Raw genomic sequence first — 23,659 nt, 5'->3', positions numbered from 1 at the left:
ACGTACATATGGACGGTAATACTAGAAATGCCTGAACCGATGTTGTGTTATTTGGCGTCCCCACCGTCAAAAATTGTTAACAAACACTGGTCTCTCATGAACGGTGCATGCTCAGACCAGCAAGCGTAGACCTGTACAGTCTCACAAAGCTTTTAAACCGTAATAAAGAGTTGCTGGAAGGCTGAATCAGACATATAGTACCACTACCACCGTCCTCGCTGTTACTAGAACGGCACTCTGTACGAGTTGTATTTATATGTACAGAGTGTACGTCGTTCTAGAAACAGCGAGGATGGTGGTACTGTATGTTTGATTCAGCTTTCCAGCAACTCTTAATGGGTTAAAAAAACATTGTGAGACTGTACAGGTCTAAACTTAATGGTCTGAGCATGCGCAGTTCACGAGAGACCAGTGTTTGTAAACAAAAGCGTCAGCTTTTGACGATGGGACACCAAATAACACAACACCGGGTGCCTTCAATACCATGGCATGGTCACAAACGAATATGGAATATCAAATTCGAGGCAGTGAATAATAATTTTTGGGGCAAAGTTAAATGATTTTTCTCTATGATATATTGATTTTTGAGTAGCATAAAAAAAAATAACCTAGTGTTTTAATTTTCATGATCTAAGTATGAACTCTCATCACCGAAGATATTTCATACCCCGAAGTTTTTTCATACAACACCGGGCCACGCATGCGCAGTAGGGAGGAGACAACGTTTTTTTCTGAGAGGCGGAAAAAAAGTAGCGATTATAGCTAGTTTGGTTACAAAAGTAACGAAGATACCGATATATATTTAAATAAGTAGCGGATGGTCGATAATCCGATTTTGTTATCAGCGATAAAGTATCGCGATAACTTATCGCGATAACGCCCAGCTATGGCCATGCATGTCATTGTTAGAGGTATATTAAGCAGTAAATGGAGAAAATGCAACCTACAGGTCAATTACTGAGAGGGGTTGGCTACATGTTTTTAGGGAGAGAAATGGTTGTGGAGTGGTGGAGATCACCAGAGATGAAAAAAAGCCTTACAAGAGTGGAATAAATAATACAAGATAAGAGAGAGAGAGAGAGAGAGAGAGAGAGAGAGAGAGAGAGAGAGAGAGAGAGAGAGAGAGAGAGAGAGAGAGAGAGAAAAAAAAACTTATATAGATTGCGGAAATAAGAAAGAACTGTGATAGGTTGTCTCATGCAGGAGGAGGAGGAGGAAGAAGAAGGAGAAGAAGGAAAGCGAGGAGGAGGAGGAGGAGGAGGAGGAGGAGGAAGAAGAAAACAACGAGAAAAAAAAATAAACATCCAGACAAACTAATTAACTTATACATGACGGAAATAGGTAGTATGTAAGTACTCTCTCTCTCTCTCTCTCTCTCTCTCTCTCTCTCTCTCTCTCTCTCTCTCTCTCTCTCTCTCTCTCTCTCCTCCTCCTCCTTCCCTCCATACATAGCTAAATAAATTCTCTTTCTCTCCATGTCTCCGTTTTTTCTCTCCGTTTCCTCCTTCCCTCCAAAAATGGGTTTAAATATGGAGGAAAGAATTGCTATGCCTCTCAGCCAGATAGTTTTCCTCCTCCACCTTTCTCTTTTCTCTCCTCTCTCCCTCCTTTCTCTCCCTCTCCTCCTCCTCCTCCTCCTTCCCTCCACACATAGCTAAATAAATTCTCTTTCTCTCCATGCCTCCGTTTTTTTTCTCCGTTTCCTCCTTCCCTCCAGAAATTAGTTTATATATGGAGGGAAGATTTGCTATGCCTCTCAGCCAGACAGTCTTCCTCCTCCACCTCCCTCTCTTCTCTCCTCTCTCTCCTTCCTCCTCCTCCTTTCTCTCCCTTCTTCCTCAGTCTTTCCTCCATCTCTCCATGCCTCCCTCACGCCCCTAGCTGCTCCTAATAGCCCCCTAGCAGCATAAATAGGGTCACGCCAGCCTCGGAAATATAAGGATGATGAGACATATAATCAGTCAATCAGTGGGGGCATACTCCTGGGGGCGCGTCACCTCACCCACCCTACGACGACAGGATTACTGCATCATCGCCCAAACAAGGTCAAGGAGGCCCCACAACGACTCTGGAGGTAAACTGGGCGTGAAAATTTTGTGGTCAGAAACATATAGGTATGTCTGCCTTGAAATAGTTAGGCTCGTATCCCGCTGATCACTGACTAGACTCGTTTTTAGGCCTTCAGTATATGTCTATATTGTGTTTTACGCCTAATTCATTATTTTTGGGGTTACTGAAGTTATTTTTTCTTTGAAGTTAATAAAGAAGCAATCAATTAAAATATATGGACAGACTGGTTATGTTGAGTGATAGTTTTTATAGTTTTTAAAGCCTAATGAACAGTTTTGATGCTATTTAAGTCCCTCTCATGCCTCTGAAGTTAATAAATAAGTAATAATTGTCAATGTGGAGGTAAATATTGTTAGGCCCGTCGCCCTTCACCCAGCCCGCCGTTTTAAGCCTGGCGGTCGGAATGGCTTCACTTTTTTGGGAATACCTCGCTGGGAACGACGGGAATCCTGGAATGGCAGGTGGGAACAGGAGCAGGAGAGATAGGAGCAGGGATGGGACTAGCAGGAGGAGGAGGAGGGAGGCCAGGAAGAGCAGGAGGAGGAGTGGAAGAGGGAGAAGTCCTTCCTACCCGTCAGTGGCAGGTCCAGGCAGGAGAGGGAAGATGGGGCCACACGTGGATGGAAGGAGAGATAGGAACGATGAAGGCAAAGTGGAGAAGACTGGGCTCATAATGTTAAGTGGTCAGAAAAAGATGACGGAGCTGAGAGACAGATACCTTCATAAAAACGGTAAGAACTCGAAAACGAATAACGACAGGAAGATACGGATACTGTGGATGGGGAGAGAATAGATGGGGGTATGTGTGGGTAGAAGGAGGTGGAGGAAGAACGGAGGAAAGGTAGAAAAAAGTGGAGTTAAATTGGAGGTAAAATTTTTAGGCGGTCAGAAAAAAAGTCCTAATTAGAGACAGATACCTTGATATAAATGCGAATAAATCAAAAACGAATAACGATACGAAGATGCGGATAGCGTAGAGAGAAAGAGGAAAGATGGGGGTATATGTGGATAGACGGAGGTGGAGGTGGAACGGAGGAAAGATTGAAAAAAGTGGAGTTAAAATGGAGGTAAAAATTTTAGTGGGTCAGAAAAAAAGTGGAGATAAGAGACAGATACCTTGATATAAATGCAAATAACTCAAAAACGAATAACGATACGAAGATGCGGATAGCGTAGAAGGAAAGAGGAAAGACTGACCTCCAAGACCACGTAAGGCGGGGTTCAACAACCTAAAGGAAAGCGGAGAAAAACGGAGCTAAAACACGACAACTTTCAGGTCCGTTCGTGATGCGGCAGACTTGTCGGTACTGCCATGGGACCGGAATGCACATCAAGTTCCCCTGCACGGAATGTGAAGGCAAGGGCCAGAGTGTCCAGGGAAAGACCGTCACTGTGCCTGTCCCTGCCGGTTAGTGCGTGCGTGCGTGTGTGTGTGTGTGTGTGTATGTAACTATGTGCGTTTTATTATCTTTCCATGTACGTGTATCTCAGCCTCTTATGTGCGTTTTGAAATATGTAAGCATGTGTGTGTGTGTGTGTGTGTGTGTGTGTGTGTGTGTGTCTCTCTCTCTCTCTCTCTCTCTCTCTCTCTCTCTCTCTCTCTCTCTCTTCCCTTCCCTTCCCTTCTGTTCCCTTCCCTTCCCTTCTGTTCCCTTCCTTTCCCTTCCCTTTCCTTCCCTTCCCTTCCCTTCCCTTCCTATCGCTTCCCTTCCCTTCCCTTCCCTTCCGTTCCCTTCCCTTCCCTTCCCATCTGTTCCCTTCCCCTTCCTTCCCTTCCCTTCCCTTCCCTTCCTTCCTTCCCTTCCTTCCTTCCCTTCCCTTCCTATCCCTTCCCTTCTCTTCCCTACCCTACTACTGCTACTACTACTACTACTACTACTACTACTATTACTACTACTACTACTACTACTACTGCTACTACTATTACTACTATTCCAGGCGTGGAGGATGGTCTGAGACTATCCGTGGGCAGGAAGGAAGTGTTCGTCAGAGTAGTGGTCGAAAGTAGTCGGAAGCTCACACGGTCTGGGGCTGACATACTATCCACGGCGACTATTTCACTATCGCAAGCTGTCCTGGGGGGTGCCACGCGCGTCCCGGGGCTCTACGAGGACTATTTGACTATCGAGGTAAGTGGTAGTAGTAATAGTATTAGTAGAACGTTTGAATATTATATCATAAGCGATTTTTTTTCTTGCGTATTCCATGAAAAGTTTTGACAGTTTGGCCAATAACTTGACAGACAGACGACTGATTGACAAACAGACACCACCACTAGATAGCCAGGTAAATTCCGCACCTACGCACCTACTTACAAAATTTATGACCCCACTTACAAGCTACTTACAAGCACTTATAATGCACCCCTCCAAACACATGGCAACCTTCCTCACTTGAAAGTTTTCACATATTGAGCGATTGAGCGAATTAGAGCGAGCCGATTCACACACCGATAGCACCACTACAAAGCCAGATAAACGCCACACTTTACTAGACTGGCGCCAACACACACCCACGAAGGCCTCGGTGCTCCGTGAAGGGTTTGGCGTCCATACAACACACCGATAGCACCACTACAAAGCCAGATAAACGCCACACTTTACTAGACTGGCGCCAACACACACCCACGAAGGCCTCGGTGCTCCGTGAAGGGTTTGGCGTCCATACCACACATTGCTGTGCCGTCGCAAATCACTCCTTGTGATATAAGTTTTCGTAAATATTTACGTCAGTCGCGACCGCCAGGATGGTGTGAGAGGGAAGGAAGGAAACTGTTGTACTTCTCTTGTGTTACCGGCGCATCATACATGGGGGAGTCCAGGGGTTGGTTAGAAGGGGGTCGAGGGGGTTAGGTTATGTAATGTTCGGATTGAGTAATTTAAATCTGCTCTCCCACCCAAAACCCCGAATTCCCACGTACGGGTCCCCAAGATGGTTAGGGGAAGGGAATTGTGCCTTTTTCTTTACCTTTAAGTACTGGCGCCTTCATGTTATGGTTTAGGGACATGGATTTCCTCGCTTAACTATAACAGGCAAAGATTTGTTTTGGTAGCGTGGTGGTGCCAGTGTGTCATTAACTGCCTTATCAACCGTCACTATCTCTTCATGTATCTTTTACACAAACCTTCAACACTGGTGGATAGGGGAAGGATTGGTAATGGGACTGGTGGATAGGGGAAGGGTTGGTAACGGGACTGGTTGATAGGGGAAGTATTGGTAATGGGACTGGTGGATAGGGGAAGGGTTGGTAACGGGACTGGTGGATAGGGGAAGGGTTGGTAATGGGACTGGTGGACAGGGGAAGGGTTGGTAATGGGACTGGTGGATAGGGGAAGGGTTGGTAATGGGACTGGTGGACAGGGGAAGGGTTGGTAATGGGACTGGTGGACAGGGGAAGGGTTGGTAATGGGACTGGTGGATAGGGGAAGGGTTGGTAACGGGACTGGTGGATAGGGGAAGGGTTGGTAATGGGACTGGTGGAGAGGGGAAGGGTTGGTAACGGGACTGGTGGATAGGGGAAGGGTTGGTAATGGGACTGGTGGACAGGGGAAGGGTTGGTAATGGGACTGGTGGATAGGGGAAGGATTGGTAATGGGACTGGTGGATAGGGAACGGGTTGGTAATGGGACGGGGGGAGAGGGCAAGGGTTGGTAATGGGACTGGTGGAGAGGGGAAGGGTTGGTAATGGGACTGGTGGATAGGGGAAGGGTTGGTAATGGGACTGGTGGATAGGGGAAGGGTTGGTAATGGGACTGGTGGAGAGGGGAAGGGTTGGTAACGGGACTGGTGGATAGGGGAAGGGTTGGTAATGGGACTGGTGGATAGGGGAAGGGTTGGTAATGGGACTGGTGGAGAGGGGAAGGGTTGGTAATGGGACTGGTGGATAGGGGAAGGGTTGGTAATGGGACTTGGGGATATTGGAAGGGTTGGTAATGGGACTTTTGGATATGGAAAGGGTTGGTCATGGGACTGGTGGATAGGGGAAGGGTTGGTAATGGGACTGGTGGATAGGGGAAGGGTTGGTAATGGGACTGGTGGATAGGGGAAGGGTTGGTAATGGGACTGGTGGAGAGGGGAAGGGTTGGTAATGGGACTGGTGGAGAGGGGAAGGGTTGGTAATGCGACGAATACTATCGGATAGATAGAGAAGTCTTTAATCCACTGTTGGAGACCAGGAGATCGCCTTAGAAACCTTTAGAATCAGAGAATGGAGCCAAAACGTGGACGGTTGTGGAAAAGTTGTAAAAATCTTGACGAGGCTATTTTGTCAAATTTCACTGTATAAAAAAATAGCCCCGACCAGGTTCCATATTCTGCATCTCTATTTCCCGTGCATCCCGCCCTCAACAAAGCCGAAAATAGCCACCGGGAGGTATGAAATAGTTTGTAACGTGGAAAGGCGCTCCATCGTTAACGTTATAGCGTCGAAATAGCGCAGTTAACCTTAAAAATAGTAGGGCGTCAAAGAAAATGACAGTATTTTAAGGCAAAATATGGAAGATTTTATATGTTTATTTAAGTAGTAGTAGTAGTAGTAGTAGTAGTACATATTAGTATAGTAGTAGTAGTAGAAGTAGTAGTAGTAGTAGTAGTAGTAGTAGTAGTAGTAGTAGTAGTAGTAGTAGTAGTAGTAGTAGTAGTAATAGTAGTAGTAGTAGTAGTACATATTAGTATAGTAGTAGTAGTAGAAGTAGTAGTAGTAGTAGTAGTAGACGTCTCTACCGAGCCGGCCATGCTTCCCCTGGACGGCGAACACCTTCGGTACAGGACAGCCAATACCTCACAGGAGGCACGGGTTGATGTAAGTGCCCGCGGATTCTGGGTGCGCGGACAGCGGACGTTCATGGACATCCGCATATTCGACCCGATGGCTGCCTGTCACCGTGAGCTGCCCCTGCAAGCCGCCCACCACAGGAACGAGCAGGAGAAGACAAGGGCATACGGTGAAAGAATCCAACATGTGGATCAGGGCAGCTTCACCCTCTCGTCTTCACCACATCCGGCGGGATGGGTCCCAGAATAAATTACTTTCTCCCAAACCCTCCGTGACCCCTCGAGAAACCTCAAACGACCCCCCAGGGGGTCACAACCCCCAGGTTAAGAACCACTGCTCTAGTGTGTGTCTGTGTCCGTACATACCTTTCTCTCTCTTTTACACAATTACAACTCTGTGGTGGCGATCTAGATCTCTATTCAATACTAACCGTGCTGAGTTTCCTCGAGGACAAGATGGTGACCGTGACCTGCACACTCCGCTTGCCACGCCACGACGTCTGACTGTTTTGTGTTTTGAATTTTCAGTGTGGCGGCGGTGTCAGGGGCAAAATTGAGCCCGGGCATCCACATGCCTCTGTTATCTTAGCTTAAGCTCGTGTATGTGGGGTTCTTTTCTACTGATATGGCGTCTAGAGCTAGCATGATCATCATTCTTTATTATGATGACAAATACCATGTCAAAATTTGCCTCATTAAATAAGAAATTACATAAAGTTCGGCAGTTTTTCCTCGTCGCCAAGCCATCCTCCAGCAGCGCTCCGACACCCATGATCGCAGATTAATTTTTCTCAGAAAATAGGATACCAATCACATTTTCATCAACATATTTCCACAGGTGAATACTTAGGCCATATTTACACCAAGTTGCAACACCTGAGATTCATTAATAATGGCAGGGGAAGGAAAAATATAGGCCCCTGTCATTGGCAAAATTGAGCCTCAGGCAGAATTGAGCCTGGGCTCACCTGGTTGCTCACCTGGTTGGCTACCATGTTCCAGTTAGACATACAACTCGAGGGAGATATGCTAATAGTATATTAGGGTAGCCCACAACTTGCTGGCACGCCAGCCACTCAACTATATAGTTATGTCCATAGCAACAAGTGCAAGAGAAGTGGCTGAGTTTTGTGCCATATGCACAAAAGAAAACAGCTGGGAAAAATGTCAGAGTAGAGTTAAATTTCATTCAATATATTCAAAAAGAGTTTGTCCCAACTGGACATGGAGATGCTTTTTAAAAGATGTGATAGAATCACAGCTAACAGCTGCATCAGACAAAGAGTTCCAGAGATCGATACATCTGATACTGAAAAATCTGCGTCTACATTCCAGTGATGTGTGAGGTTTAGCTAGCTTGAGTCTGTGACCTCTGGTGTGTGTTACTGAAGAGAGGCAAAAAAGATCTTGGGGAGTTATTGAGGATTGATTGTGGAAAATTTTCCAGCATTTGATGAGATCAGCTCTAATTAGTCTACCCTGGACGGAATAAAGGTTCAGAGTTTGTAGACGGTCTGCATAGGTAAGATCAGTCATTCCAGTGATTTGTTTGGTCCATCTTCGTTGTGTAGATTCTAGGAGTCTTAGGTCACCCAGGTACCCTGTATTCCATACAGGTTGTATTCCATACAGTAGAGCCAAATTCCAACAGAGGTCTGACGTGGGTTATAAACAGGGTGATCATAAAGTCCTTGTCTCGACAGAGTGTAGATTTTATTAAATTGTTTGCCAGGCCCGCTGCTTTCTTTACAGTTATTGATATGTGGGAGTGGAGCTTCAGTGAGCTATCAACTGCTATACCCAAGTCTTTATGTGTGGTCTCAATAGGAAGGTCAGTGTTGTCCATGTGGTAATGCTGCAAAGGACCCGCAATGGTCCTATCTGTTGAGCTTCTCTGACAACGTAGCACGGCACACTTGTCCAAATTAAAACGCAGACCCCAAGAGTCAGCAACATTGAACACCATGTCGATGTCGTTTTGACAGATACTAGTGTCTTCGGCTAAAGAGGAACTGTAGTCACTGCGTAGTTTGAGATAGATTTTCATGTCATCAGCGAAGAATTTGTATTTAGACTGAATGTATGATGGCAAGAAGTTAATATACACCAGGAACAAGAGGGGGCCCAGGACTGAGCCCTGGGGCACTCCGCTGAGTACATCCTTGGAAGAGCTGGTACATCCAGAAACTGAGACTTGCATGGTGCGGCCTAATAGGAAATCTGAGATCCATGACAGCAGGGGGCCGTGAACTCCCAGTAGTCTCAGTTTGTCTATGAGAAGAGTATGGTTGACAACATCGAAGGCTTTACTAAAATCAAAGAGCACAACATCAACTATGTATCCTACATCCAGCCATGAAGTGACATCATTATACACAAGTAGCAGCTGGTCGTCTACTGTTCTGCCTTGTCGGAATCCGTACTGGTCAGTTGAAAAAATACCATTGGAGTCGAGAAAGTTGTAGAGTGAGTCTGAGATAAATCGTTCCAGAGTTTTGCAGATGACAGATGTCAGACTGATAGGTCTGTAATTCAGTGGTGTATAGCGAGAGCCTTTCTTGAATATGGGTATAATGATGGATCTTTTCCAGTCCTTTGGGAGTTTTCCTATAGAGAGAGACTTTTGAAATATAAGGAAAATTGGAATAGCAATAGCAGGGCAAGATTTCAGGAGGCTGGGGTGAATGCCATCAGGTCCCATGCTGGAATTTGGGTCAAGCACCTTGTGCTTATTTATAACTTGCTGCAGAGTTATGGTAATATTGTCCAGGGCCCCATCAAAGGTTTGGTGAGGAGAGGGAGCACTGCTGACTTGGCTTGAGTAGACGGAACAGAAGTGAGTGGCAAAGGTGTTAGCCATCAGTGTACAGTCACTAGTAAGTTCACCACAGTCCATCCTTAACGGGCCAACAGAGGGAGTCCCAACTTTCTTACTCCTGATGTAGTGGTGGAAAGGCTTCGAGGAGCTCTGCGGTTTCTGTATTAGTGATTTTTCATGGTCAATTTGCTTTAGAGTAAAAAAGTTGCGAAATCTGCTGTTTATGTTGTCATAGTGCGCCAGGGTTTGTGTGGCCTGTGGGGATTGTCTGCCATGCGTACTTCTCGCATTTTTGTATGCTTCCCATGCTTTTCTGCGTGAGGTTTTCAGGGCCTTGGGCGGAGAAGCGCAGCTTGCAGATGGAGCATTGGGTGCAAGAGGCACAAACTGGTCAATCAATTGCCTAACAATGGATAGAAATCTTTCGTACATTGCGTTTATTGTTAAGCCATGAAATTCAAATTGCCAGTCGATTTCACATAGATGTTCATTTATCCGTTTGTATTTGGCTCGGTACCAAGAGCGCTTGAAGGTGGAAGAATTTTCTGTAGATACACCTGTCTGGAAATAGTATCGAAGTAATACAGGGCAATGTCCACAGTTGGGTAAGGGACTCTTGACCTCTATTTCACCCACCCTGTCACTTTCTGATGTGAGAGCCAGGTCGATAATGTTTCCAGAGATTACGTAGGTGGGAACATCTACCCACTGGTGCAAACCCAGTGGTATAAAACAGTCCATAAATGATTGGTGCAGGGGAGGATATTTTGTGTCCAGCACCGATTTAGATTGCCAGTTGAAGAGTGGGAGGTTAAAGTCCCCAAGGATCAGTACTTCTTTACCAGGGCAAAAGGTAAGGAGGAAGTCTAGAAGAGCTTGGTTGGCAGTGTTACTATTTGAGGGAGGACGATAAATTACAATTAAATAAAGGTTAAAGGCTAAAAGATAAATTGCACATACGTTATCACAGCCTGTGTTAATACTGATATGACTGATGTGACTCTGAATATAGACACAGACCCCGTGCTTGCGGGAGTGGCTGGTAGAGTCAGTACGTAGGAGATTATAATTATTTATATTTACAAAGGAGTCTGGGGTATCAGGCAACAGCCAGGTTTCACATATACCAAAGATATCTAAATTGTTTTCCCTGAGAAAGTCAGAGATTATTGATAATTTGTTAATGACACTATTTACATTACAGAATCCAATTTTCAAATTAAGGAAATGTGCTGTTGCTTGAAAGGACTGCAGCGCTACTGGTTTAAAGGTTCTGATACAGCAGCATTCCTAGAGGGACCAGGCGTTGGTTGGGTCTCAGAGTAAGTAGTGTCAGAATTATTTGAGGGTCTAGGTCTCCCTGTCTTACAATCCACTGGCGCAGTGCGCAGTGCACGCCTCTCCCGCAGTTCCTTTCTTTGGTTATAAGTGAGATCCCTGCTGACATAGATGTGGCTGTATTGTGAGCTATGCAGTTTTTTGGCATTGTCTAGCAGGCTTTTTCTTACTTCATCATCAACAATCTTTGCTCGGTAGAGCTTATTGTCCCTGTTAATGCAAGATACGTCTGTTAGGGCTACTGGAGATGCTATGATATGTCTGCATACAGGGTCAAATGCAGCACCCACCAAAGCAGTAGTCTGTGCCTCTAGACCCCTAATTATAATCGAGGATTTTCTCTTGTTCCTCTCCTCTATTTCCCTTGTTTCCTCTCGAATAAGGGTTCTTAGGTTATCTCTATCTGGAGCATTGCTTGGGGCTGGTTGGGATCCAGGGTCGGGATGGTAGCGAGTGTTCTGGTCACTCTGCACACTGTTGTTGGAGTCTAGCCTTGCAGAAAGAGTTTGGACTGTTTCACAAAGTTTCTTCACTGTTTGAAATAGCTGTTTGAATGCAGAGTCAGGCACACTACCAGATTTCCCAGATTTACTTCTACACTCCGTACATATGAAAGCAATACCTTGTCCATCATATTCCACAATGTTGTCAACTACTTGATCTGGGAGGCCAAGGCACATGGACGAAGGGTGAAACCAGGTCTCACAACGGTCACAACCAATAGCATCCATCCTAGTTTGAGTATTGCATGTTCCACAAAGATCAGAGTTATTTGAACAGACCGCACCAGATTGGCCGGGAGGAGAAGAAAAAGCGTCACTGTTTACATCGCGGGCCAGGGGAGCGGGGGCCATGCTGCCGCTCGTCCGCGGAGGAACAAAAACATCAGCAGAGCTATCCCTATTTTGACCAGATCCCCTACCTCTCCCTCGAGCCATGTCTAACAGAACTGAACTGTGGATCACCAAACCAGGTTTGAGAAGGGCTGGAGTGAGTTGGGCGACAGGAACTCCTAAAATTCCATCAAAATACGGGAGCTCCAGTTCAAACGACCGACCGCGGGGCTAGCGCCAGGCTGGAGGGCATCTATATGCCTCAGATTTCTTCGCTATTATATGTTGTAAGATGGTTCTGTTGACATGTATAGGTAAATTAACGCTTACTGTATCTACATAGAGAAGGAAAACACAAAATTCGCCCTAGTAAATCAGAAATTACATAAAGTTCGGCAGCTTTTCCTCGTCGCCAAGCAATCCTCCAGCAGCGCTCCGACACCCATGATCGCACATTCATTTTTCACAAAAAATAGGATTCCAGTCACATTGCATCAACATATTTCCACAGGTGAATACTTAGACCATGTTCATACCAAGTTGCGACACCTAAGATTCATTAATAATGACAGGGGAAGGAAAAATGTAGGGCCTTCCTTGTCTCTAATTTAGCGACGTCGATGAAAACGTACACGGCCTGAGATGGTACCTAGGACCAAGGCGTCTGGCGATAAAATAAAATTTAAATGTCAAAGACAGCTGAGATGATCATTACAATATTACATGCCGTAATTGTACCTCCGATCTGATATTGAAGCGTTTTTTTTTTCTTTTTTTTTCAGAACACAGTATACATTACGTAGTTTACATTATGTGAATATTAATATGAGTGTTTTTACGGTGCTGTTAATTAAGGTGAGGATGTTAATATGCTATCAGAATTGATATATAATGGCTCAACACAATATCATACGTAGGTATCGTTCTCTCTCTCTCTCTCTCTCTCTATCTATCTATCTATATATATATATATATATATATATCTATATATCTATATATATATATATATATATATATATCTATATATATATATATATATATATATATATAGATATATCTATATATATATATATATATATATATATATGTGTGTGTGTGTGTGTGTGTGTGAGAGAGAGAAGGTTTTAAGGAGCGATGTTATGTTAGGCAACACTTGATAGGGCAACTAACCTAACATGGATAAGCCACAAATCTGTTAATAAAGACTCACCAATGCTTTTCAAAACATTAAATCATGATAAAGTACTTACATTAGCTGTGCCTAGGAAATATGATCAACCTGAGAGTCAATATATGGTAAAATCATGATAGGGAAACCAAGAAATTTACCAAATATTACTTATCAAAGAGCTAAATCAGGCTGCCCTACAGAAGTTGGTAAGTTAAGCTTGAAAAAAATTATTCTCTCTCTCTCTCTCTCTCTCTCTCTCTCTCTCTCTCTCTCTCTCTCTCTCTCTCTCTCTCTCTCTCATGAGGAGTGTAGAAACAATTCAACAACATATTGTTTCAGGACTGGATATTGCGGGTGGTGCTGTGAACAAGTAATTCAAGAAGATGCAACCTTAAATTATATGTAGTGTGCATGAGAAGGAGGGGGTTATTTTATGCAGTAGATCAGGGGTTCCCAACCTTTTCGTTCCTCTGTACCCCTTGGGCATTTTTATAGATTCCCGTGTACCCCTAAAAATTTAAGATAAAAAACGATGAAATTGTAGTATTTTGATATTATTTCATAATGAAATCTATATGTGTAGACTGATGATATAATTTAAATAACAATTTTGCTTATTAAAATGAGGAAATTGAAAAAATAAAACACGACATTGTGCAATTTGAATGCAAATGTATTGAACAGTAGTGGTTATTCTCTCGGACCCAATGTACCCCCTGAAAAGTGCAAATGTACCACTGGGGGTACATGTACCCCTGGTTGGGAACCCCTGCAGTAGATGAAAAAAAAATGTTTATTTGAAATCCATTTCTGGTGTTGCAAAGACAATGGAACTTTTCTAGTCTTTCATCTACATTCTACATAATGTGAGATAGACATAATGTGCACATTTGCAGCTACTGCAATATTATAGATATGAAATCTATACTTGCATCTCCAAATTATATCCATATCTGCATCACCAAACAGTATTATTATTTTTTTTTACTGCAAAGGAGGCAGCTCAAGGGCACACACAAAAAAACAATAATAAAAAAAAAAATCTAATCGCTGCTCCCATAACAGAATCAGAAGAGGTGGCCAAAAGCAAGGTCAAATTCGGGAGGAGAGGTGTCCTGATACCCTCCTCTTGAAAGAGTTCAAGTCGTAGGCAGGAGGAAATACGGATGAAGGAAGATTGTTCCAGAGTTTACCAGCGTGAGGGATGAAAGAGTGAAGATGCTGGTTAACTCTTGCATAAGGGGTTTGGACAATATAGGGATGAGCATGAGTAGAAAGTCGTGTGCAGCAGGGCCGCGGGAAGGGGGGAGGCATGCAGTTAGCAAGTTCAGAAGAGCAGTCAGCGTGGACATATCGATAGAAGATAGAAAGAGAGGCAACATCGAGGCGGAATTTAAGAGGTAGAAGACTATCAGTAGGAGGAGGAGAGCTGATGAGACGAAGAGCCTTAGCCTCCACTCTGTCCAGAAGAGCTGTGTGGGTGGAGCCGCCCCACACGTGAGATGCATACTCCATACGAGGGCGGACAAGGGCCCTGTATATGGATAGCAATTGCGCGGGGGAGAAGAACTGGCGGAGACGATACAGAACGCCCAACCTCGAGGAAGCTGATTTAGCGAGAGAGGAGATATGAAGTTTCCAGTTGAGATTTTGAGTTAAGGATAGACCGAGGGTGTTTAGTGTTGAAGAAGGTGACACCTGAGTGTAGTCGAAGAATAGGGGATAGGTGTTTGGAAGATTGTGTCGAGTTGATAGGTGGAGAAATTGCGTTTTTGAGGCATTGAAGGACACAAGGTTCCTTCTGCCCCAATCGGAAATGATAGCAAGGTCTGAGGTTAAGCGTTCTGCAGCCTCCAGTCTGGAGCTGTGTATTTCTTGTTGAGAGGGTCTTCTATTAAAAGAAGTTGAATAATGCAGAGTGGAGTCGTCGGCGTATGAGTGGACAGGGCAGTTTGTTACGGAAAGAAGATCATTGATGAATAACAGGAAGAGAGTGGGTGATAGGACAGAGCCCTGTGGAACGCTGCTGTTGATAGGTTTAGGGGAAGAGCAGTGACCGTCTACCACCGCAGAGAAAGAACGTCCGGAAAGGAAATTGGAGATAAAGGAACAGAGAGAGGGATAGAATCCGAAAGAGGGCAGTTTAGAAAGCAAAGACTTGTGCCAGACTCTATCGAAGGCTTTCGATATGTCTAGCGCAACAGAGAAAGTTTCACCGAAACGGCTAAGAGAGGATGACCAAGAGTCAGTTAAGAGAGCAAGAAGATCGCCTGTAGAACGCCTCTTGCGGAACCCATACTAGCGATCAGATAGAAGGTTAGAAGTGTAAAGGTGCTTTTGAATCTTCCGGTTAAGGATTGATTCAAAAGCTTTAGATAGACATGAAAGTAAAGCTATTGGGCGGTAGTTTGAGTGATTGGAGCGGTCACCCTTCTTAGGCACAGGCTGTACAAAGGCATACTTCCAGCAGGAAGGAAAGATAGATGTTGACAGGCAGAGACGAAAGAGTTTGACCAGGCAGGGTGTCAGCACAGAAGCACAGTTTTTAAGGACAACAGGAGGCACTCCATCAGGTCCATAAGCCTTCTGAGAGTTGAGGCCAGAGAGGGCATAGAAAACATCATTAGGAAGAATCTTAATAACAGGCATAAAGGAGTCAGAGGGGGGATGAGTAGGAGGAATATGCCCAGAATCGTCTAAGGTGGAGTTCTGACAGAAAATTTGAGCGAAGAGTTCAGCCTTAGAGACAGATGAGACGGCAGTGCTGCCATCAAGGTTAAGGAGAGGAGGGAAAGAAGAAGAAGTGAAATTTGAGGAGATATTTTTGGCTAGATGCCAGAAGTCACGGGAAGAATTAGAAGAAGCAAGGTGTTGACATTTTGTATTTATAAAAGAAGTTTTGGTAAGTCTGAGAATAGATTTGGCACGATTCCAGGCTGAAATATATAGATCAAAGTTAGTGGGAGTTCGAAGGCTCTGGAACCTTTTGTGAGCTTCCTCTCTATCTTTAATAGCACGAGAACAAGCATGATTAAACCAAGGCTTTTTAGCATGAGGAGTAGAGAAAGTACGTGGAATGTATGCCTCCATTCCAGAGACAATCACCTCTGTGATGCGCAGAGCACACACACTCTCTCCTGGAAGCAGTAATCATTCCACGGGAAATCGGAAAAGTACATCCTCAGGTCGTCCCACCGAACTGAAGCAAAATGCCAAAAGCATCGCCTCCTCGGTGGGTCCAGAGGATGTACAGGAGCGATAGGACAGGATACATAAATAAGGTTATGATCGGAGGAGCCCAACGGAGAGAACAGTTTGACAGAGTAAGAAGAAGGATTAGAGGTAAGGAAGAGGTCTAGAATGTTGGGCCTGTCTCCAAGACGGTCGGGAATACGAGTAGGGTGCTGAACCAACTGCTCTAGGTCGCTGAGGAGAACAAAGTTGTAGGCTTGTTCATCAGGCTGGTCAGTGAAAGAGAATGAAAGCCAAAGCTGGTGGTGAACATTGAAATCTCCCAAGATGGAGATTTCAGCGAAGGGAGAGTGGGTCAAGATGCGCTCCACTTTAGAGTTCAAATAATCAAAGAATTTTACATAGTTAGCAGAGTTAAGTGAGAGATAAACAGCACAGATGTATTTAGTAATAGAATGACAATGAAGTCTTAGCCAGATGGTGGAAAATTCAGAAGAGTCAAGGTCGTGGGCACGAGAGCAAGTGATGTCGTTGCGCACGTAGGCGCAACATCCAGCTTTGGATTGAAATTTAGGATAGAGATAGTAGGAGGGAACAGAGTTGACTTTGTTGTCAGTAGCCTCAGAAACCTGTGTTTCGGTGAGGAAGAGAAGGTGAGGTTTAGAGGAGGAGAGATGGTGTTCCACAGAATGAAAATTAGAACGGAGATCGCGAATGTTGCAGAAATTGATAAGGAGGAGGTTCGAGGAGTTATCAGGACACCTCTCAAGTCGGCAGCCAGAAGGGGAGTCCTCCCTGGGGGAATTTATGGTCCCCCCCCCCAGGCGGGGACTCCGAGGCAGGTATGGAAACAAATGTGTAGACTTGCATTTACTCTTTTGTATATACCTTACAAACAGCCAGAGGGTGTGAGGGTGTGATGTCTAGTCTGAGCCTACCCCTCTATGGAATTTAGGCAGATATAATGAATGCATTAAGTATTGTTTTTAATACAGGAATAAAGGAATAATGGTATTATTCCTGTATTCCGAGACACTTGGCAAGTATCAAATAACAATTAATAAATAGAAGGCAAAGCCAACCATGCATAAGGGACTTTTAAGACCAATAGCACTAACAGATACAACATATAAGCTATAACTGGGAACAGTAAGAAATTAAATACAAAATCATCTTAAAGAAAATAGCAAGCATAGGACCAGGGTCCAGAGAGAACGCCTGCACTGAAAATAGGAAAGCAGCAAATAATTAATTTAAATGAAACTATTGTGTTCAAAGGAGTTTTGAGACCAAGAAACCGTTAATAGTTGTGAGAATTGAATTCCAAACGGCTTTTGAGTCTTAACATAGAAGCGCTAATAAGAATAATGGTGAAAAATAAAATACACCTGAAATTCATTGAATTTATTGCAGAAATATACAAGTGATAAGACTAAAATGTTCCTCAATAATCAAGATGCAATCTCGTACAGGCAACTTGTTAACTTCACAGATACAATATTTCTCTTTTTTACAATAGGACTTTTCACAGGTATAAGCATCACTGACATGGTGAAACTGAACACGCAAGGTACTGTCTAATCACATAGTCTTTGACATAATGTCCTTGGCCAGTAATAATAAAAGGCAATGTTTTCCTCTGTGGTATGTTGACCACAGTGGCCTGCATCATCATGATACTGGGCAAGGATGCGCAATATGTCCTCCTGATGCAGGAGAACCTGCCGCCTCCTTCCCTCGGCCTCTTTGATGAGATATAGTTTATCTGTAAAATCATGCATAAGAATTTATAGCAATCGCATTGTCCATTGCGCTTCGTTTTCCCTTTAACCCACCACGTGCGCACACACACACATACACACAGATTTGTAACTCTATATCCAGACACGTGCTTTTGTTCCTGCCATATACATATAAAATATCTGGCATTTGGCAATAGGAACACAGACAATAAACTCCTTTTTTTCAGCATTTATGTTGTATGAATTTTTGGTTGAATCTTGTTTTTTCCCCTTAACGGTACTGTGTTTTATAAGGCAGAAGGTATAGGCCCCATTTTTACAATGACTCACACAGGCATGCATGTCAGCAGGAAGCACTGCAGTGACGAGACAACACATCAAACATGCGACCTAGAAATCAATATTCAATTTTTCAACCACCACCAACAAAGGGAAAATAAGGTCAAGCTCAATGGCGTCGTTAGCCTTGGACTTCTGGGGCTTGAGCCCCGAATGTTTTGACTCTAGTCCCGAACCTTTTTTCACCCCCGGGCCCCGTGCCCCCGTTCCTCCAAAAAATAATAAATAAATATTATCCACTGTTTGAACGGAGCTGATGTTATTGATTAAGTTCATACTAAAGATTACATATTGAAGCCACATACAAGTAGTTTCAGCAGTTTGTAGTTTACTGTGCAATCTGGGAGTGTAGCTGTATGTGTTTATCTTAGGTGCATGGTGGTGAACGCAAAAAGGTCCCCCCCCACATTTTTTTTTTTCGCTCACTGTAAACTTCAGCCCCTGATGTTTTTCTCTTGGCCCCGAATGTTTTTGAACCCTAGAAACGCCCCTGGTCAAGCTTAAGAATTTTTGCACAGGAAAAGATGAACTGCACTGTGCCAATGACTTTCATGACAACCCAAATCACAATACTAAACTTACTCTTGTTATCTTGGTGATTTCAGTCTCATTCAGCTACAGTCATTAGTTTCTTATCCGTATGTAGAATACATGCATGATAGAAATTTATATTTGTAATTACAGTGACAAGACAGCCAACGTGATATCATTCATAACCCAGTTAAAAATAAAGTAAAAGTATATATATATATATATATATATATATATATATATAAATAAATATATATACATAAATATATATACATACATATATATACATACATATATATACATACATATATATACATACATATATATATATACATATATATATATATATATATAAATATATATATATACATATATATATAAATATATATATATATATGTAGCAGGGAAGCAACCCTTTTTTAATACATGTTTTGTTAAAGATGATGCCATAATGACAGTTAACCCATTCCTTATTAGCTTTTTCTTATCTTCTCACTAGGTTTTTAAGGTGAGGTTCATACAGCGACGCGTTTCGCTCAACATTGAGCATCTTCAGGCTGTTAATTGTAAAAGAGTAAAATTATAAAACGTAAAAGTATAAAATGTAAAATCAAAGTATAAAATGTAAAAGTATAAAATGTAAAAGTATAAAATCTTAAAAGTATAAGATTTTATACTTTTACGTTTTATAATTTTACTATTTTACACATAACAGCCTGAAGATGCTCAATGTTGAGCGAAACGCGTCGCTGTATGATGAGTACAGTCTAGGACAACTCGTATACTTAATAGAACCTCACCTTAAAAACCTTGTGAGAAGATATGAAAAAGTTAATAAGGAATGGGTTAACTGTCGTTATGGCATTATCTTTAACAAAACACACATATATATATATATATATATATATATATATATATATATATATATATATATATATATATATATATATATATATATATATATATATATATATATATATATATATATATATATATATATATATATATATATATATATATATATATATATATATATATATATATATATATATATATATATATATATATATATATATATATATACCAGCACTCTGTAGCAAGCATAACCAAAACATAACCCTGTTAAAAGCAAAAGTATATATACATATCAGCACTCTGTAGCAATCATGAGCAAAACACAACCCTGTTAAAAATAAAGCAAAAGTATAAATACTTATCAGCACTCTGTAGCAATCATAAGCACCAACACCAAAGCATAGTAAAAGAACCCACATGCATATTTTTGCAGCATTCTGAAACATTGATATTACGTCACCTACTTACAGTATTCGATGCCAATTTTCACCCTGGTAGGATTGGAAAAAAATATAAAAATTATGCAATAATATGATTAAGTTAGCCTTAATAATGTCGCACATTTGCCTTTAGTTATAATAGACAAACAAAATATATTTTAATAAACATCTGGAGATAATATATAGCTTCACTGATAAGTCGGGAAAAGAAATGTTATCTTAAGTACTAGCTACATATTTCAGTTATAAGAATGGAAAATATATATATATATATATATATATATATATATATATATATATATATATATATATATATATATATATATATATATATATATATATATATATATATATATATATATATATATATATATATATATATATATATATATATATATATATATATATATATATATATACACACACACGTATGATGTTCCTGTGGAATAAAATTATTCAGCTATTCATCGGTAATTTATCAAATTTACCTTCATCAGGAGAGCATTTTTCTTTTAATCTCTTCAGGTTCTCCTTTTTGCGTGGCAACATATTTGGCTCTTCCCCTCGCAGCCACTGCTTCACAGTGTGCAAACGCACAAACTCTTGCTCACTGAAAATGAACATGCATTCTTAATAAGAATATTGTTGCAGCCATCAGGTAACAATATGTTGGGAGTCTAAAAACATTATAGGTCTACCAAAATTCTTCTGTCTGACCTAGCTTGGGTGGTAATTCAAAACCAATAGTCCCCTTATGAAAAACAATTTAATTGACTATCATAGTGGAAATGTGGGCTCTCAAATTTCTGGGCACTATAATACGTATCCGATGTATTTTAACTGTCAATCTCTGATCAGGGGGTGTTTGGTTTACTCACCTGGTTGGCTACCCTTAACTCACCAGTCAAATGGTATATAAAGGAAATTTGGCAGTAAATAAAAGAGGCAGCTAGAATCAGCACCCACAACCTCATCAGGTAACTAAGGAGTTCTAATGATCAATGAATTTTATGCTAAAAAAATATCATCTATATTCAACATTAGTATTGGGTTTATGAAAGTTCAATGTGTGACCTCTGGTGACATTCATGGTACTGGTAGCAGGGAGGAAAAGGTCAAGTGGGGCAACTGTCGATTCTCCATGGAATATCCTCCAACAGTGAATTAAATCTGATCTAAGTAGCCCACTACATACTGAGTGAAGACTTCAGAGTTCTTGTGCAATCAGAATAGTTTAGCTCTGAGAGACTGTCAATCGGTTAGGTCCATCTGGTAAGGGGACCCTAACTCTAACAAAGGATTTTAGAAAGGGATACCATGAACTCAGTATTTGTGCAAAAAGTGAACCTGAACAAATTGTTAGCCAGTCCTGCTGCTTTACTGACTGTGATTTTGAGGTGAGAGTGGAATTTTAGACTGTTATCAACCAGAATACCCAAGAGTCTATGTACTGGTTCCAGAGACAAGTCTGACATCTTAGTACTACACTCTTATCGGTGTTATAATGCAATCCCCATGAGAAAACCACCCAATGGATAGCATCTATATCCCTCTGACAAAGAGATAGGTCGATAGATAGGGTGGTGCAAAAGTCATACTGACCAGGTGGCATTAGGTTCTGACTAGGAGCATTAGTACTGACCAAGTGGCATTAGGGTCTGACCAGGTTGGGTTAGGTTTCATTTAGATTCTATTGAGGCACAGACAATTTTTTCCTGTGCATTCCATGATGGTTTTCCTTATGAAGATAATTTATTTTTTTCAGGAATAATATAAAATTGTCAACTTGAAAATTAAAAAAATTGACACAATTACTTTTATTGTTTTCCAGTGAAAAAAAATATTCCATTTGAATAAACGGTTTATAAATACAGTATTAAGATTAGGACCTGTCTTCTAATGGCAGATGAAAATACATTCTTCTGGTAGATTTAGATGTGTTTAAAATGAATCTCCTCATTGTTTCAGTCGTAATTCAGTTTTTATCACCCCATTCCTCCTCAGAAACTACACATTTGTGACGAAATCAATTAACAAAGCAATCAAAACACCAAAAATTCATAAGTTCACCTATCTCATTGCAAAAAACATTGTTGTTCTTAATGAAGAACTTGGGTCACATACAACACAACGGTGTATATCTTACTGTCAAAATGTTCATTCCTGAGATATTAATTTTTATATAATTCATCACTTCCTCCAGAGTCCATCCACATTAACCTGCACCATGATGGTCTGCGGGAGAAGAAGGGGGGTAAAGGGGGTAGAGGAGGGGATTGAAATCTAAACGTGCTGACCCTATGGCGACAAGTATTGAGCAAAGTGATGACAGTACTGGCCAAAGTGGCGTTTGGTGCTGATCCAGTGCCAATAAGTACCAACCAATGTGTTAAGTTAGATTAGGTTAGGGAATATTGCCCAAAACTGCAACTTTACCACATGCTTGGAGATGAAAATACATTTTTCTGGTAGATTTTGGTGTTTTGTATGAATATGCTTATTTTTGTCGGAAATCCTTCTGTTATGTGGGGGAAGGGTATAAAAAAGGTTGATTTGCAATGAAAATGGTTATTTACTAGATTTATTCAAAGCACATAAAAATCTACCAAAAAGTGTAGTTTCATCTGAAAAGCTGAGACAGGTGAACTTATAGTACAGTATATGTTCACACAAAAAAACAAAAAAAAATTTGTTCGCGTGCTCGTATAATTAAACCTAACAAAAGCTAACCCAGCCTAAATCTAACCAAGGTACTCGAACAAATCTAATGCCACCTTGGTCAATACCCTAACCCCATCTTGATCAATATATAATGCCGTCTTGGTTGGTAGCCAACGCCATCTTTTTAAAAATCGCTATCAGCATTGTTTGGAAATTTTATGCATATATTTTGGGTTCAAAATGGTATATCTTTACAACTACTGCTCCAACTCTTTGTATTGTCATCCCTCCCTAGCCCCAACAAGCCTGAGGACTTGACGGAAAAGCAGAGTTTATGGTGGGACAGGCCTAAATAGGCGTGATTTGGCAAGAATTTCCAACAAATCTATGTAAATTTTCCAACACCAACATTATAACCTCCTAGCCGGGGCTCTTTGACCCCCATATTAAGTATCCTATCCTAACCTAATCCTTAACATAACCTAACATAGCCCATAACTTAACCTCGCCCTTAACCTAACCTGACCTGAAAGAGGGGAAAAAGGTAAAAATATGATTCAAAGACTTACCTTTGACCGGAGTTATTTTGCTCCATTACGTTGAAATGGCAAGGAGATGCAGGCTTGCAGCAGTAGTGGGAGGAGTTTGTGTTGATGTAGTTGTTACAAACAGGTCTTGGAACCATCTCAGGCCGTGTACGGTTTCATGGACGTCACTAAATTAGAGACAAGGAAGGACCTACATTTTTCCTTCCCCTGTCATTATTAATGAATCTCAGGTGTCGCAACTTGGTGTGAACATGGCCTACGTATTCACCTGTGGAAATATGTTGATGCAAATGTGATTGATATCCTAATTTTTGTGAAAAATGAATGTGCGATCATGGGTGTCGGAGC

This window comes from Eriocheir sinensis, chromosome 6 (assembly GCF_024679095.1).
Source record: "Eriocheir sinensis breed Jianghai 21 chromosome 6, ASM2467909v1, whole genome shotgun sequence".
Taxonomy (NCBI): Eukaryota; Metazoa; Arthropoda; class Malacostraca; order Decapoda; family Varunidae; genus Eriocheir; species Eriocheir sinensis.
Note: the sequence above shows the minus strand (reverse complement) of the source record.